Genomic DNA, 6,688 nt, shown 5'->3' on the forward strand with positions numbered 1-6,688 from the left:
GTATGATGCCTTTCTGCTGGAGCCTATAGGGCACATACAGTGAGACACACACACACACACACACACACATGCATGCTGAGAGCTGTTACACACTCAGACACATTCATGTTGAAGGATAGTTCAAAATGATATTACTCACCGAAGAAAGAAAGTCGTACAGATTTGAAATGACACAAGGGTGAGTACCGTAAAGATGACACTTTCTCACTCCTTTTGTGAAAGAAGTTTATTTGCTGTTTTTCTGTCGTGTCTGATGCAATATTCCGCCAGCAGACAGAAGCTGAACTTCCGCATGGGATTATTTGCATCCGATTCTGCCAGATCGCTCGGCACGTGTTTCCCCGACACCACCACTCTTACTGTGTCCAGTGTTTGTGTGTGTTCGGTCAGGTATCAGGGATGTTGTGTAGTTTTAGCTCCTGCATGTGTTTCGGTGCAGGAAGTCCATGGTGCAGCTTCACGGTGCTTCGTTCTCACTCTCTCCCGGGTCAGCTCGGCTACGCTCACACCGCAGTCGCATGCTTTTTGAAAGTAAAAAATTACATTTTCATCGTCCAACTGAGACACTTTCTTATGTGGAACTTAATTTTCTTGCACTGTGGTTTCAGTGTGAACAGAATGCTTCATGCAATTTTTAACAAACACTACTGTTCAAAAGTTTGGGGTCAGTAAGTTTTTTTTTTTTAAAGTAAATTAATACTTTTATTCAGCAACGATGCATTTAGTAGGTGAACATTGACAGTAAAGACGTTTATAATGTTACAAAAGATTCTATTTAAAATAATAAAAATATGAAGCAGCATAACTCGGCATAATCAGAAATGTTTCTTGAGCAGCAAATCAATGATTTCTGAAGGATCATGTGACACTGAAGACTGGAGTAATGATGCTGACAATTCAGGAATAAATCACATTTTAAAACATTCAAATAGAAAACAGTTCTTTTTCAATTGTAATAATTTTTCACAATATTATCAATCAATCAGTAAACTTTTATTTATACAGCACAATAAAAGCAATAGTAGTTGGCCAATAACAAAAACATTGACCTCAGTTTTGCTCTTGTTTAGATGCAAAAAAATTAAGAAAAATAATCAGACAAGCATGCTGATAATGAGCTTAGGCCCTTTTCGTCATTTTTCTTTAGGGGCAAATAAATCTGTGTGTCATCAGCATAAAAGATATGTGTGGCCCTGTTTATGAGTTGGACCATTTACCACTTGAGTAAAATCGAAATAATCAATATTAGTTTTTTTTTTTTTTTTTACCAAATGAAGCCTTACTTCCTTCAAACTTTTGAATGGTAGTGTAGTTGCACGCTTAATTTAAATAGCCATAAGTTAAAATGTTTAGTAAATTCTACTATATAAAGTGATAAAAAGAAAGTCAATATCTTTTTTTATCAAATATAATGTCTTTAAGTCTAAGGCCAAATTGGATTCAAATTGTAATTTAAACTTTTAGGATTTCAAATATTGACAAAATAAATGAACAAAAAAAAGTGTGGATTCTGAATCAGGCTCTTGCGGTGTGTCGTGCTGAGCTGCGTACGGATCAGCGCACGTGCTCATCTACAGGCTGACTAGCATTGTGTTTCTACCGTTCTGGTTTTTGATAGTCTGATACATTCAGTGCTCCCTGCTCGGGATTCTGGGAAAGTGGCCCATCTGTGTGATGTCATAAAAGCTGGTCACATGGTGCTCCCAGAATCCTATTCTGGTGCAATCGGAGAGTTCACACTTGGATTGCTGTACAACTCCACTACGTGTGCTGTTTTATAATCCTGTTTCAGATCTGAAGTAAACAGGACTCTGGTGCTCACAGAGATGTGCTTCGAAACCGAGGATTTTTGTACGAATTTGATTAATCACATCGGCCCTCGCTGGAGGGTAGAGTTTATACAGATCACATTTCAACCCGGAAAAGGAAACTTTTTTTTGGTTTCTCTAATCAAACTAGCACATTAGACTACTTGATATTTGAGGGTTGCTCATTTCTTTGAACTTTTAGGCTGACATGTTGAAAAGCAAGTCAACCAACTCATTACCTGAAAGACAGTTTTATTTTTTGCAGTTTAAATTCAGATTCAAACCTGATTGGTTATATCACAGTTGATGTTGAAATATGCTTATGGCCCACAGGTTATAGTAAACTTCTGCTTTAGCTAATGCTCAGATACCGATCTTAAAGGAAAACATCCTGCCATTTAGAGACGTTTGAAGTTATTGGATTGTTGTTTGATGATAATAATAATTCACTTTGGGCAAATGTGATTCAAAACACTGTATTTCAGTCCATTTTTGTCGTAACTTGAGAGAACAAGCGTCTAGTACTCTCATTTTACCATGTATAAATACAAAAAAGTCAGCTTGTTCTGTCTAGAAATGCCTCGTAGAGATAACGCAGATCATTGTAGTCTCCAGAAAGCATTTCCATGATGTCTTTTGTTGGGTTTTGAAGACGAATTTGATCCCAACCCCCTTTAAAGCATTTTCTGACATATTTTTCTCCAATATCCTTTAGTGTATGTTCACACTTGTAGTTCGGTGCTCTTGGTTCTTTTGGTCCAAAAGAGACAATTATGTATTTAGTCCTGCTTCACACATAGCATTCACAATGTCATTTTTTAAGACCGAACCTAAAGACTCAAAACAAAAAGACGTCTTTTATGACGTATATTTTGCGAACTTTCCGAACATCCAAAACAATGGTGTGTTCTGGGCTATATGCTCGTTGTATCTGCGTAGCGTAGATTTTGATCAGCTGAGAACTCCTGAAGAGCTTATGTAATGTGTAAAGGAGTCAAAACAGTGACAGGAATCCCTCCGTCACACACACATACCAAGATCTGCTGCGAGGAGACGCGGTTCTGATGCCTGTACTGAACTGTGATGGGCAACATCACAACTACGATGAGTAAAATCAGGCATGCTTGAGCATTCTGTCCTTTTTAGGGTCGCATCTTGTGACATGTCAAGTTTTGGGTTTGTTTACATGTCTTTGGTCCGTGTTGTGTTCATATTTCAGTCGAACCGCACCAGAGTTCGTTTGGAAGCGGATCGAGTCTCATCTCTTCAGCGTGTTTGGTGCACTAGTGTTCAGATTGCAGCGTTCTCACTTATTCAAATGAACCGCACTAACAGAGCGATCGCACCAGGGTTCGTTTTAATCGAGCCAAACTTAACAAGTGTGAGAGTTTTAAGAGTTCAAGCCGTTGAAAGCGAACATCTAAAATGCAGGATGTTCTCCTTTTAAAGGTTCGCTTGGTAGGATCCGACTCCTTTAGCGGGATCTGTGTGGCACTGTGCTGGGTCGAACCGCTCGTAGCCTTAGAGTCTGTTTGTGTTCGTTTGGTGAAGGCTGGTGAATCTCGTAACGCAACGTGAGGTTTGATTGTTATTAGTCGAGACTTCAGTGGTAAATGAATTGTACATAGATGAGTTTGCCTCTTTTTTTCTTTTAAATTTATTACATTTTGTGTGCTTGGTGTTTATTACATTTTCTTAGAGTAAATCTGCCGTGATTATTGGCTAGTGTATGCATGGCTGTTATAATAAAGGGGTGGAGCTGTGAGTCAGAGATGGCCGTGTCCAATAAATGCAATGACCAGAGAATTCTTTTCTATTTATGAACCCGTGTGGGGAAGATGATTGACAGGCGATGCGTTCGAGAGCCGACCAGTAAGCCTGTTGTCAGCTTTAAAGAAGCCCGAGGGTCTTGCGTGAGGTTATTTTAGGAATAATATTTCGAAGCGGAGAGACCGCGAGGAGGGTTGTTTCAAAAAGGTGCTATACATTATTCTTACATGCTAATCTAGAAAAGAATGACGTGAAACTATATCGTTGAGAAGTGACTTGGTCTTGACAATGACTGTTTTTATGTTGTGTAGTCTTGAAAAAGCACTATTATTTTACTCTTTTATGAATATATTAACAAAAGGCATTTTAACTTTGTACTTGATGAAAATGTAAAAGTAAAAAAGTAAGACGAATAAAAATGTACAGATTCATGTGTTTTAGCCTAGACATTACTGTAGTATGTGCCTCTCAGTAAAAAAAACATTCATTCATACTGTATTCACATGCTGTCTTCAGGTCACGTAGGAACGATCGTATTTACGAGTCGAATGCCGTCGAAAATTTATTTTCTCAAATTTTTGAGTTTCATGTCAGTTAATCAATCTTATTGGTCATAATTTGGTTTTCATTGCGATTGTTGGCCGCATTTAGTCCATTTAACTGACCTGTTGATGAAAGCTAGTTATTAAATGTGTTGGTTTATGGGGAAACAAAATCCAATTTCCCATCATTCCCTGCGCATCTTTTACCCTCATTTTCAGCTAAAAAGCTTTTTTGTGTTTGTCAGGAAGTTAAACATTATTCCGATCACTTAAAAAGCATTTCAAATTGACTTTCGAACTCGTAAGTAGGAGCTTGAAGGCAGCATTACTGTACACTGTTACCTAACTGCTTGGAAGTGATGGCAAAACTACATTACCCAACATTCCCTTCTACAAACTCCCTCCACGTACTCTTGCTAAGGTCAGACTAATGTTTTTTTATATGATTGTTATTGCCTCAATATTTATTGCCCTACAGTCTCGTCCATCTGATCAGGCCACAGGTCTCTCTCTCTCTTTTACTTCCTTTCTTCCCTCTCATTTAGCCTCACTCTCCCTCCCTCCCTCTCTCTCTCTCTCTCTCTCTCGGTGTGGCTGTAGTTCTGTTGTGTTTCGATGGTCTTTGGAGTGTTATAGTAGCAGCTCATCCTTCCATAATTCTCTCTGTACGCAGGACGGCCGGACAGCGGCTCCTTTCCTGTGCACATGTGCTGGGAACACTTGAAATAAATGTACTGTTTTTGTGCTAAAATCACCCTTGTCGTGTCTTTCTTATGGTGTGAGTGAAGATCATTAACATCACACTGATTAACTTCAAACAACTTAAGTTTGGTCTGGGATGTCACACATCAACTTTTGGTCATATGTTGTTATTTGTTTTTGTACATATACAGGTGAAACTTAAAAAAATTAGAATACGGTGCAAAAGTTAATTTCAGTAATTCAACTTAAAAGGTGAAACTAATATATCATACAGACTAGGGCTGGGCGATATGGACCAAAAGTCATATCCCGAGCAAATGTTCAGTCAAAGTCAAAGCCAAATATGGATTCTTATTAAAGTTACTATTAAAGTTCTCAGTCAAGAGCAGTGTGTGGTGTCCTCTGTGTTTTGTTGTTTTATTAACATTAAATGGATAGTTCTCCCCAAATTTTGAATTGTCATCATTTACTCTCTCACCTGAATAAGTTTCTTTCTTCTGTGGAAGTTATTTTGAAGAATGTGGGTAACCAAACAGTTGATGTTCCCCAGTGACCAGCAACTGTCTGGTTACCCACATTCTTCCAAATATCTTCTTTTGTGTTCAGCACAAGAAATAAATTAATACAGGTTTGGAACAACATTAGAGTTTATTTTATAATAAAAAATATATATATTTTTGGGTGAACTATCCCTTTAAGGGCAAGCGGCTGCATGTTTACTGTTAAGGCGGGCGTACACGGTGCGATTTTTTGCTGTTTTACGAGCTCGCAGATTATTTTTTCACTCGGGAGAAATCGAGTGCAAATCGGTGATGCTCGCATGGTCGCGGCTCGCAGCGTGTGAGAGGAATTACGAGCCGAGCCGAGCACGTTATGAGCACCTCCCCGACCTCCCGATCATTTTTAAACATGTTTAAAAAATTCGGGGAGTCGGCCCGATTTTCACCAGCGTATAGGCTGTCCCCTATTGCCAAATCATACACAACCGCCTCACAGGCTAGATCGATGGGGCTATACCTCAGTGGCAGCAACCACACAGCGTGCGCATACACTGTCACACACACACACACACACACACACACACACTCTCTCTCTCTCTCTCTCTTATGTTTTTATGTTGAACGGAATGGCTACTGTTACAGTATCTGTTTTTGCACACACATTTCTGTCATTTTTCTATCTGAAGCTATTGCCTGAAACATTGAAAGCTCTCACAGAGACTGTGTTTAACCGCCAGTTCGGGATAAAATTCGTGCAGGAGGACAGTCGTGCCGTGTACCAGCTGCTTTGACGCGATTATCAGTTTAACTGACTCGTAACGTGTGCAATATCTCACGACCTCCCGAGTGTCCGAACTCGCACCGTGTACGCCCGCCTTAGGGCTACTGTCTCTTTAAGACATGCACGTCTAGTACGACAAGCAGATTTCTCTCAATTTTCTCGGTTTGCTTTCAGTTTAGACATAACCAACTTTCTTTATGTTAACCTTGAGTGTATTTGACCGTATTAGCTCAAAAAGATAACTTAGTCCAGTATCCAGGCGCTGTTAGACAGGCTTTTAGTGCATGTGCGTCGGGTGTTTGCGCTCAGAAAAGCGCTCGTTGGAACAGCGCATCAGCAGCGAACGACATGTTTAACCGGCAAGGCTTTAAAGCTCATGCAAATAATGAACTTCTAGTCTATATAATATATTAGTTTATTATAACTAATTTTAGTTATAACTAATTAGTTTCACCTTTTAAGTTGATTTACTGAAATAAATGAACTTTTGCACGATATTCACATTTTTCCAGTTTCACCTGTATAACAGACATAAATCTACACACTCAAGTATAGGTACATATATGTATTTTAATTAAAAGTGAA

The sequence above is a fragment of the Phoxinus phoxinus genome (assembly GCF_949152265.1).
Source record: "Phoxinus phoxinus genome assembly, chromosome: 16".
NCBI lineage: Eukaryota > Metazoa > Chordata > Actinopteri > Cypriniformes > Leuciscidae > Phoxinus > Phoxinus phoxinus.